This window comes from Manis pentadactyla, chromosome 13 (assembly GCF_030020395.1).
Source record: "Manis pentadactyla isolate mManPen7 chromosome 13, mManPen7.hap1, whole genome shotgun sequence".
Taxonomy (NCBI): Eukaryota; Metazoa; Chordata; class Mammalia; order Pholidota; family Manidae; genus Manis; species Manis pentadactyla.
The window spans coordinates 62,056,863-62,069,829 of NC_080031.1; positions in this window are offsets into that span (position 1 = coordinate 62,056,863).

A 12,967-nucleotide genomic window follows, 5' to 3' on the forward strand; every position below is an offset into this window, starting at 1 on the left:
ACCAAAGCAACTATGTTTCATAATAGTGTCTATATTTTTCTAACACAGACGCATTTGGTTTGCACACTGAACAAATAGAATCCTCTTCAATTCTAGTAAGAAATGTGATTCTGATTTTTCTTGTAAAAAATATTGTGTTAATTTTTATTTCCCAATTTGGAGAGAGAAATATTTCTCTGAACTCCACTATCAGAAAGCAAGAGCGAAAACACAGTGATAAATGGCAACTGACATTTTGTTTCATTGTCTAATGAAAAATAGCAAGTGGTAGGGACTGTACAGAACAGAGAGTACATGACCCTGGTAAAATGGGCTGTGGCAATTCAGCTCTAGCTTATCTGTGCCCCATTGTAAGGAGACACAAGTGTAGCCAGAGTCTCTGATTTTTTTCAATAGAAACTAGAAATCAGATCTCTACATGAAACTCTCAGTTTTAGATGATGGCAACCATTCAAACTTGAAAAACCCTCTTTGGACCAACATTGTACAAACCATCAAAAACATTTTCTGCAGACCAGGCATAAACTTTGAGCTGTGAGTATGAAACCACTGGTCCAAACTTTAACAAGTGAGTATCAGAATTCATCAGGGAGTGTCACCAGGGAATCTCCAACAGGCTTCTTAAAATGTAAACATTCTCTTTCACGGTTATGAAAGAAATTCATGCACAAAGTTTGAAGGGTAAAAGGGTAACAAAAGGTTTGCAATGAAAAACAGCAGTTTTTTCTCCACCACACCACCATTTCTTGCTCCTTATATGAGAACCACTTTCAAATAGTTTAGTCTCTGCCTTTTGAGTTACATATCTATGTAACAAGGTTACATGTGCCTTTTGAATTATGTATCTATACAACACCTTTGTTGGTTGTTAAACTCTACCTCTTGAATTTTCAGTTTTAGATCTCTGCATGTGGTATGCGCATGTTGTGTTAATCCTGTTTTCAGCACAGCACCTAGAGTCTCAAGGGTGCCTTGCGGTATCTTCCAAGTAAAATGCCCTCACAAGTAAAGTATCTCCAGCACGTTGCGGTGAAGAGTGGGGAGATGGGTGCAAATGTCTGCCTATGTAGTATAGGGCAAGGGATTTACAAATCTTGCTTCTTTAAAGACTATGAACCACATCTTATTTCAGCCCTACCTTCTCACATCCTCTTCTACAGCTTCCTAGTCCAACAACTCCCAAATCTTTGGGGAATTTTCTATTCTGCTTAAATGTTTATGGCTTAGTCAAATAATTTCTAGGTTCAAAAATTTGATGTATTGCCTCCTATCCCATTCTCCATGTCCTTGTGTATGCCTGTTAAACACCGGAATGTTTCATCTCCACCTTTAACTAGGAGTTGCAGATCAGTGATCTTAAATGTATTAGAAATTACCAAGGTTTTGTTGAGCTTTTAACCATGCAGGATCAGGGGGTAAAAGGTGGTGATGATGGTAATGACGACGGTGTCATGTGATGATAGGTAACTGAGTACTTATTCTGTTTAAGACACCCTGCTTAATGCTTAATGCTTTACTGGGGAAAATATCTTCAAGTGTATTTAGAAACAGTATAAGGTTGGTATTAACAACCTTATTTTACCTGTGGGGGAAATGTGGATTAGATACCAATAAGAAACTTTCAGCAGTGATATTTTCTTATCACTGCTTTTACCTTATTATTTTCTCTTGTCTTGTTGCAGTGGTCACAATGCAGTAGTGTTACACAGCAGTATTCATTGCTTAGACCTAGCCTTGATAGGAATGTTTCTAATGCTGTACCTTTAATTTCCTCTAATTACAATGTCTGTCATAGATTTTTTTTTTTGGTAGAACACCATTTATAAAGGCAGTTTCTTTCTAGATTGCTAAGTGTAGGGTATATTGCTAAGTGCATCATTTCTCTATTCATCTCTTAAATTAGGAATTACTGCATTTGATCAGTTTTGATTAATTTATCCAGATAATCAAACTGTACAGTGATAATGTATGATGTAAGACAAGTTTTACACTGATCATATAGTCAATTACACTAGCGAATTTCCTAAAGCTGAGCCATCTTTGATTTTTTTTTACAAGAAAACTTATTTGCTCCTAATACGCAATTTTGATTGCTTGAATTAAGGATATTTGGAATTGTTTTCATACCTGAAATTACAGGACAGTCTTCATTTTGTGTGATATCCTTGTCTGGTTTGGCTTTGCCTCATAAAATGAATCAGAAATATTTCAGTTGGATGTTTTATCAAACTGTCTAAATCAGGGATTATCTGGTCCTCAGGGACTGAGTAAAACTCACCCCCATGGGTCTAGTTAAAAGTTGGGAAATAGGTCTTAGACTAGTTTTCCAAACCGTCATACCATAATATATCAAGCCAGAAAATCCAGATATTTTTATGTTGATAGAAAGTCATCTATTTTTTCTGTTTTACCAAATTTACACATAAAATTGGAAATAGTTTTGTGAAGAGGTATGTAGAGTAAAAAGTATTAAAGCACTTAGAATAGTTCTGTCATGGAGTAACTGCTCAGTAAAAATTATAATTATTAATTCAATGTGCTACAGATTTTTATAATTATTTTCTCTCTTTAATATATTACAAGTATAACTATATACACACATATGTGTATGTGGTTAAGCAAGTCATTTTAAAATTATGCAAACCAAGATGGCTTTTGCCTCTTTAAAGCAATTGTTGCTTTTGCTCTTTGAAAGCTTAATTCTTAATGGAAAAATCTTAGTTCTCCCATTCAAAATTGTGAGGGAAATAGTACTTATAAACCCACCATAATGACAATGAGCAGAAAAGATAGGGCTTTTTTAATCCAATTAAGGGTAGATAAGTAGTTCTAAAGGATGATTTTTTAAAAATTCGAGCGAGCAGGGAAAAGTTCTATTTACTGACTTCCTTGTTCCTAAAAGTACACTTAAATTACAATTTATTTAGTAAATCCTACCTGCCAAATGCTATGCTAGTGACTGAGTTACAAAGATGAGAAAGGCATAATTCTTCATGTCTAATTGCTCAGAATTTGCTAAGGGAGACTGACAGGTCAATAAACAACTATAATGCAATGTAGTATCAGAAGTAGAGCACCATAAAATAGATATGTAGAAATGCTGTCGAAATGCAAACATGGAACCAAATTATTCCACAAGCTGTATATAGCGTGGGGATGTTGGAGACAATCACAGATAAGTGAAGTCCCCAGCCTGACACTGGTTGACAGCTTTAAAAGGCTAAGGCTCCTTTATTTTCCCAGATCTCATCAACCACAGGTAATAATGTCACTGACACTTGGCTCCAAGTGCTGGCCAGTTTTGCTTTTGGAATACTCCTCCATCAGCTCAGACGTGTTGGTGAGTGACAGTCTCTTCACCAGCAGGGTTAGGAGGCAGAACCCCCCTGTTTACCTAGTACGGGGATCTCATGCTAGATCTGCCTCTAATACCACCATCCCCAAAAGCCCCATCTCTGCGATTCTGATTTTCAGCCCTACAACCAGGACTTTGGTTACTGTCCCCACTCTTCACTCTCTCTTATTAGTTCCATCCAACTGCTATCGACCACACATTACTTCCATTAAAGCCACTGCTTTTTCCATCCATTGTAGGTGTTTCCATTCACTGTGATAGCTTCCAGGCAAATTTGGAATCTCTCTCCATCCCCCCCCATATTTGAGCTCCCTTGAAATCTACTATGACATAAGTCAGATCACATAATTTCTCACTTATGATCTCCAAAGGCTTTCCATCTCCCTAAGTGTTAATGCCCAAGTCATTACATCTTAAAATAAATACTGTGTGACCTGGTTGCCCATTGCCTGAGGCCTTTACCACCTGCCACCCAACTGCTGCCTTATAACCAGAGGTGCCTCTTTGCTGTCCCTCCAGTCTCAAGTACAATCCCATCTTAAGACATTCCACTTGCCATTCCCTTTGCCAAGGCAACTCTTGTTTCAGATGTCAGTCGATTCTTACTGAATTCAAATCTTTGCTCAAGTGCTACCTTTATTAAAGAGGACTCTGCAGGCGACTGTGTATAAAACAACAACCTCAGCTCATCAGAAACTACCTTCCTTACCCTGCTTTACTTTCTTCATAGCACATAATAAACTGACGGATTTCCCTGTTTTGTTTGTTTTCTATTTCATCCAGGGTAATGTGGGCATGATACTTTGTTTGTATGCTGTTTGAACTCTAGTACCTGGAATGGTGCCTGACACTTAGTAGGTCCTCATTAAATATTTGCTGACAGACCAAATTGCTAGGCATTTGGTACTATTCCTGGGCTGCTTGTTAGACTCAAATTTGCACTGCAGTTCACATTTGCATGTTGTTAGTTTTGTGTGTTACATGGCCAGATCTCTGAGTAATGAGATTATGCAAAACTCAAATGAGTTCTTAAGAACTGGATGGATAAACAAATGCATAATACTGCACAGAAACAAGATACATCTCTAGATAATAGTATGTTTAGAAAAATGAATGTACATTTTGTGAAAAAAATCAAATAGATACAGAAACATCTTCTGTCCACTTAGTTAATCTAGAATATGGAGAGGGATCAGTAACTTTTTAAGTATACTGAAACTTTGGGGACCTGAATAGACATTTCTTTCTATTACGTGATTCACCTTACTCAGTAACCAGCTGCTCCATCTTTATAATTGAGGCCCATTAAACTTAGACTAAAATATTCTGAGCCCTGGTCTATAATGAATAAAATAATTTAGAGGCAAAATAGTATAAAGTCATAATTTTTCCAATTTTCCCCAGGGAAAGTTCTGCTTGTTAGTACTAGCCTGAGTTGATCTGAAGGTTTGTTAACAGAAAATGAAAGATTTGTAAATGGTTCTGTTTGTTTTAAGTAAAAGTAGGAATGCATTATTTTTATTCCCTAGGGAGAAAAATATGCAGCAACTTGATTCTACTCTTCCCACTACAGAAGCCAGAAGCAATTTCTTCATAAACATTTCCATTCTATTTCTCCAAGTCCTCTGTAAAGTGTTTTAGCAATAAAATGTTCACTTGAAGCAACAGGGGATTATATGAATATAAAACAAAAGAGAATATTTAGGTTATTTAGGTTAGAAAGAAAATCAATATGATCTACATGATTTCTACTTTTTAAAAATTTATTGAGGTTTTCTTGGTGGCCTAATAAATAATCAGTTGTTGTTAAGAGTTTCATGGGAATAAAGAAAAATTATTCTCTATTGTCAGGGTATTGTGTTTGAGATACATTGATTAGGTCCACCATATGATTTATATTACAAGCAGTGTTACATATTTTGGTATACCTCATCAATCATGAACTGACAGTTTGCTTACATTTACTTGTAACTATTGTGAATTTCTACTAGCATTTTTGCTTTTTTTTTTTTTTGAGTGACACTTGGTGAATAAAGATGTTTGAAAGGTATATCCTTATTTTGAATTGCATGCTTCTTCTTTTAAAGGTGCTCTCTATTTCTTATTTAACATTTTGCCTAGAATAAAAACTATCCACCTAGTCCACTACTTTGTTACATATCCAAATACATTCTTCATTCCATTAGTAACTATTTCCATATTTGGGGGTTTTTTTCTTTATTCTTTAAATGTAGTCATAGTGCTACTCCGATATACTGAAAACTCAGGACTAAATTATAAATGAACTACTACCAACACACTTTGGATGAAATAGTAAGAGAAGAGCAAAAAAGGGGGGGGATTAATTAAGTACATAAATATACAAATAGTAAAACAAAAGCAAACAAAAATGTCATGGATCATTGTTACATTGTTTCTTCAACTGGCCTTAAGGTCAAAGTTGGTATTTATAACCTCCATGTTCCTCACATGGTGGTGCTGAGTGTGCAAACCTTTCTCCCTCTGGGGGCTGAGCCTTGGTAGGTTTGTTTTTTTTTTCTTTTTAACTCATTTGTTTGAAGATCTCATGAACATTTTCAGCTGAAGAAGATGTGTTGTAAGGCATCCCATAGAAACTCCAGGGTTTCATACATACTTCTCCCCTCCCCTGGTGTGTGGTGACATCAATCATATTCACTCTGGGATCAGTCACCACAGACAGTCTATCAAGTACCTTCTTTCCTCAATGCTTCAAAGGCAGGAGGGGCTTCAACAGTCAACTGCACAATTATTTTGTGCCTTGTGAAAGCATTCCACCCTCGAAACCAAAATTCAAAATCAACCAAACCCATAGCCAGAGAGAATGAAAGCAAAATCTTTACAAGAGCGCCATTAAGAAAAGTCATGAAAAGCCCTATACCCTCAGTGGCAATATTCTGTAGGACAGCACCTCAAATCTGCAAGTTATCACCCAGCTAGTGTTATATGGAAGTAATTCACTGACCATTGCACTATTTTGTAATTAATTCCTCAAGCATCGGCCTATTTTCTCACTGTTTTACCACAAAATACTTTCTTTGTTAAAAGCAATGTGTAAGGGATACAACGATGGGGAGAGTAAGTTACTCAGGATTGGCTAAGAACAACAAATCTTTATCTAGGATAAAGGTTTATTCCAGTGGAGGGAAACTTCTGCCCCATCCATGCTGACCTGGTAGCCTGGTCAACCCTTCCCTCCCTAAGCTGAAGACAGAGGTCAGTGTTGGTCCCTGATGTTAGCGGATGAGGAATTTAGCAGTCATCAGCCAAACGTCTTTGGTGACGGGAGGCCGAGGTTGCTGAGAAAATATTTAGCTTCCAATTTTGCCACTGTGGCCACTTTTGTCATTAACCCACTGAGCAAACAAGCACAGCGGTAACCCGGATGAAGTCACACAAACATCCACAGAATGTGTCATACTGTCCGCCTGCTTATTGAAAGCCTGGTCGGCCATGGATGGCCTGGAGGACTATTCATACAGGACACATATATCCTTATATTTTGGGTCCATTCTGAGAAGACCATACTTAAAATGGGCTCAAATCCTGTTCCTTCCAATTATCTGACCATGCCATCCAAACTTTAGCCACTACTCGTGAATTAATATACATTCATACATTTAGCCATCTCTTTTTCCATGCCCTCCAGATAGATCACCTGAAGAGAGTCAGCAGGATCCTAAAGCATCCTCACTGTACTCCAACTATACCCCTGAGATACGGCGGCAGTTCATTTACGTGCCGACCATCATATTGTGCATTCTTACCTGCAAACCAGGCCCCGCTCTTCCCTTCCTCAGTCAGCTCTGTCTGGGGATCTTGACTTGGGGCCACAGACGTATGCTGAGGAACAGGCGGCAGCGCACAGGAATTCATGCAGTCTGAGCAGCCCTACTAACCAGGGAGTGGCAGGCGCAGCATGCAACCATTCACCGGGCCTCCCGTGAGGCCATGGCCTGTCCAAACCACCCGGATATTGTCCTAGGTCAGGGGGGTCCCCTCACACTATGATCTGATATTGGGGCTGTACAAGTGGGGATGACACTCCCCACTTGGTCCGTGCTGCCAATGAGGTGCGGGCTTTTCCATGGACCGGCACTCCCTCGTGTCTCTCCTTTATAGGAGAGACCGGTGGCTCTCACCAGGGTTTCCGCCATCTCTGGCTTCAGGGTGAGTGAGAATCTCTGTGCAGGTGTGCGCGTGGACACTGGAGAGGCCTGCTTTCCCACCACAGTCGGGGACAGTAACGCGGCCCCGCCTGGGCTGGGCTTGGCCGCCGCAGCACCCCGGCTCCCTTCTGGCGGCGCGCCCCGCGGCCTGTTCCCGCATGCGCATGCGCGCTGCGCCGCCGGCCTCCCACAGCTGCAGCTCTGGGCAGCCGGGACTCGCAGGTGTCCGCTAGAGAAGATCGCGGGCCAGGGCCCTCCCCACGCCGCCCTGGCAAGCCTTTTAAGTCCCCCACCCCCCCCCACGCCCGCCCCCTACCTGGCTCTGCCTTCGTGGGGAATAGGTGACATTAGGATAGGAATTAGAATTAGGAAGAGACCCTGGGTCGTCCCGTGAACAGCTCAAGTGATCCAGCCCCTCACAGGCCTTGAACGTTTCCATGTCTAAGCTCCCCAGAACCTGAAGGCCTGTGCATGCGCAGGACGCACTCCTTCAGCAGGCCTCGGGCTAGTAGGACCCTCCCATCCAGGGAAGCCTTTCCTTGTCCAAACCCCTGGATATTGTCCTGCGTTGGAGGGGTTCCCCAACAATACAATCTAAAACCAGGGCTGTAAAGGTGGACACGGTTCCCATTGGAACGTTAATGCAGACTCTACAAGAAGATATAAAATACTAAGGTAGCATCTCAGACAGCTGAGACAACAAAGCTGTAAAAATAGGAAGAAAATATCTAGGCTGGGGACATTTGTCCATCTGACTTCATGTGTCCACAGAGTGATAAGAATGTATAGGAGGTAGTGTCACATAGTGGATAAGATTGTTAGTTCCAGAGACAGAATACCAACTTATCCACTTAATAACTGAGCAACTGGGTCTGTTACCTCTTTGGGCCTCCTGTTTGTTAATTGCTTGGGGTAAACGTTACAGAATGGGGAAATCATATATATAATAAAGCAGGAGTTAAGCTGTCCTTGAAGTCAGAAAACAGAGTAGTGGGATATATGCTGGGTATCCCCCCTTTGCCTCTCTAGGACTCCACTTTTTTCTCCCTGTTCTTTCCCCAAAAGCTGACGTGTATGAACTGCCCCAACTATTCTTCTTGCCCTCTGGGTCTTTGGAGGATTCCAGCCAGTGGTAGTCAGCAGCGTCAAAACCAGGTCGGGAGGAAATGAAGATGGGGATGTTTCTTCTTCCCCTTCCCTCCCTGCCAGGCCTTGGTTTGACAACTGCTGTGTTCCTCTCCCTAAGGCTGCAGTTGCTGCTTACCAGTTCACCCTCTGAAGATGAAGCACTTTTAGAAAGTCTGAAAAGAGAAGTGACAAAGTATTTCAATAAAAACTGACATCATCCCCCCTGTGTACACAATATACTGGAATCTAGAATGTTCCAAAAGAGGCCTTAATACCTCAAATCTTCATATTCTTTAAGGACTGAAAAGAAGGCACTTTCCCAGGCACATCAGATTTAGAAGACTCAAGGATCTGGAAATAAATCCCTTAATGTGGACCATGTACTCATACTCTTTTAAAGTCTTAATATGATGCCAGTAGTTCACAGACCCAGTTTGAAGACTGTTTTCTAGCAATAGTAAAGTATTTGTGATGTACGAACACAGTGATTTCTTTCCTACAGCTATATAAAAGAGAGTAGTTGCTCTCTCTTCTTTACAAACCATTCTCATCACCCTTAACCTAGAGATGAGGATTCCCCATGGCTTCATCTCTGGTGGACATCCTTCCACCATGCCCATCCCCAGTAAATTGTTCCTTCCTCAAATGGTCTTCATTCTTGCCCTGTGGGTGTGCCATCTCTTTCCTGACAGAAACCTGACCAATAAAGGGAATATACTGAGGTTTCACAAACTGTGTTCTTTTGCTTCTTTGCACCTGTCTTGCCAGTGGTTTCAGCCCCAGACAAGTTCACTATGGATTCAATGAGACCAAAGAAATGACAATGAAAAGTTCTTGGGGTGAAAGGGTTTATACCCAACTTTATTCCCATGGTGGCAGGTCAATCACCAGAATCCTGTCCACTCAGAGTGAGTCTGCATGCAGCAAGCCGGTGTCTGCCTCTGGGCCTCTCTGCCCCTGCAGCCGCCTCAGTCTCTGTCCTCGGCCCTGCCACCACTCAGCCTCATGTCTGCTCTCCTGAAGCCTTGGAGTCATGCCACTGGGCTGCCCAGAGTACTGGGTGGAGCTCTTTATATAGAGTCAGTAACGATGCATTGCCCACATGTGTGTAGTGAGCTAGCTGACCAGGGCCGGGTGAGAATCCTGGACATAGGAACCTTCATTTTATTCACAGCACCATTAACCTACCCCACTATTCAGGTTGCAGAGTAGAGCTGTATCTCCATTGGTTAATTGGAAAGGGAAGTATAGGTAGAAAAGGGAAGTTAATTTAGCTCTTAACAGAAATGAAATCTTAAAAACCACAACTCTTAATTTTAAGAGCTAGAGAAAAGAGTTTCTTGAATTCCAAATGGTTGACTCCTCATATCAAGAGCCAAAACCAAAAGAACTATAAATATGGGTTAATAACACACACCATAAAACAGGAAAAGATTTCCAGATGATAATTTAAGAACAATTTTTCTGCCAATGTAGAGGGAGGAGACTTTTGTTGAGTTATAGGACAAGGAGGTGGTACTTTGGGGAGGAAGTTCTGAAAGAAATAGAAAACAGCACAGATGTAAATGTGAAATCCTGTCTTCTGTCTCTTTTGGGTTGAGATTCCCCAAGGTCAGGCTGAAAAAGATTCTGCATAGATTTTGGTGGCTCTGAGGACAGACAGACTTATTATTTACTTTGTGTAGTCTAAGAAGGTTCTTGTGCCTTTAAGGCATTTGCGTCGAAACAGAATCCAGGCAATGGCTAAGTGAGTGATTTAAGCGTGTGGTCCAGATGCCAGATTTCTAGAGTCCTTTATATTCCAGAGCAGTGAAAGGGAGCTTAGGTAAGAGCCCCAAGAGGCAAATAGACATGACTAAAAGAGACTAAGGAGGGCAAAGGGGATACAAATCACAAGGATCTGAAGCCTGTAAGTCATCAGCATTATCTGGTAGTTTAGAATGATAGGGATTAGATAAGATGCTGCTCCTCAGTAGAAGCCAGAACCAAGACCAGAGTGGTATGGTAATATGAGAACTATCTCCCAGGCCTAGGATGGTAATTGGCACATTAGATGTTGGATACAAACCAAGGAGATTAGAATGAGAAGGAGGAGGGGGGACCTGAATTGGACTGGATATTGACCCAACATGACTAAATTCTAAAGCAGACATGACCGAGTAACTTGAACTGGCATATTTGAGCTTTCTATCAGAAATAGTAGTGCATGATCTTTATAATCTATTTATACAGAGATAAATTTTATCATTTTACTTCTAAATATGGTGAATTATTGTAACTGTGAGGAAGTAATAATGAGCTGAATTCCAGAGTGAAGCAAACAGCTTATAGGTAAGCAGAGCAATATCAGCATAACTAGTTGGAGAAAGGCGGCTGATCTGGAGGCAGGTGGGGATGCAATGGACTTTGGAGAAATTTTGAGCATAGAAGAGGAAACCATTTGGGCTTTTTACAATGACATGGGCTGGGAAGATTATGTCTGAAAGAGAATCACATATTAAGGCCAAACAACTGAGTCATTAATTCTCCTCCATCTGTTAGTTTTGCTCAGAAAACAACGTTAGAGGAGGGGCTAATGAGCAGAAACAAATCACTTTGTGCATTATCAAAGTAATTGGATTCTGCAGCCCATCTACAGTGGAATCTAAAAGTGAACTATAACGACCTACAATTTCTGCCAATCCAGTCCTTACACAAATAATGACTATCTCTGTCAAAGAGATGAGCCCTCACGGAACTGGGGCTTGAGTTAATCACAGGTGAACTCACTCTATTTACAGCTTCCAGCTCAACATATCCTGGGGAGGCTCTGAATGATCAGCCCTCAACAAAGCTGCTGGATGCATAAAAAGGGTTGCACTCTCTGAAAAATAAACCAAACACATATATTCAGTACCCAATATTCTTTTATACCCATTTCTCAGAATATAATAAAATGCATTACAAACCCATGAGGGAGGAAAACGTGACTCAGAATCAAGGGAAATAGTCAATAGAAGCAGACTTGCAGATAGGTAAGTCACCGAAATTAGCAGGCAAGGACTTTAATACAATTGTTAACAGTATGTTAAATAAAGAAAAAGATGGATATACTCTGTGAATGGATGGGACACTTCAAGAAAAGAATAGAAACACTAAAATAGAACTCACTAGAAATGTTAGATCTTAAAACTTCAGTAACTGAAATAAAAAGTCCAGAGGATTGGCTTTTTCTCTCAATGCCCAATGTTCTCTTCAGATCATGATCCAGTAATAGCTCAGTGAAATGCAAGTCAAAAACTAAAATACTAAAATGGAATATCAGAGAAACAAAAATTAGACTTATATGGACTAGAAACACTGTATGGAAAAAATCGCACACATTGCTAGTAGGAGTGTGAATAAAATGAACCTTTTTGAACAACCCTTTGCACATACTAACAAAGTTAAATATACATCTATTCCATGTTCTAACAATTCTACTCGTTGGATTACATGGCCAACAGAAACAAGAGTGTGCGCATGCACACACACACACACACACAAATGCATAAAATTTATAAATAGTAGCCCCACACTGAAAATAATTCAAATGTTCACCCATAATATAATTGATTTAAAAATTGTCTTATAGTCAAACAATAGGATACTACACAGCAGAGAAAAGGAAAAATTACTGCTCCATGTAACTACATGGATAAATCACAAGGATTTTGAGTGAAAGAAATAGGACTCAAAAATGTACCTACTGTATGATTTGTTTATATATGAAATTCAGAAAAAGAATGAAACTAATTTATGAGAGTTTAGGATGGTGGTTGCCTCTGGGTGCATAGTTGGTTATTTACTAGAAAGGGCCATAGGGAAAATACTGGGGAAAAAGAATATGTCTTGATTTGGTGGAGTTACTGTGTGTACACACACATAAAAATTCATCAAGCGTGTACTAAGATTTGTGCATTTTACTAAATACAAATTATATTGCAGTAAATAAAAGGAGGGCACGCTTTAGCACAGGCTATTAGTGCAAAATGAGGTGTCTGGAATTTTCAGGATTGCACTGCTAAACAAATAATAAAACTAATGAAATAGTAAATATGATGTGCTTGGAAATTATGAGAGTATAGGATAGTGTCTACTAAATGGCTTCTGGTACCACTTTTGGGGTCTTTTATTTAAAATGGTTTGTACTCTCTAGATTCCTGGCGCCTGTGTTAGAATCCTTGACGCCCCAGCGCCTGGCTGTGGGAGCCAGGTCCAGTAACTCAATCTCTGTGTCTCTGTGTTCTCGCTTGTAAAATTGAGATATGAATAATAC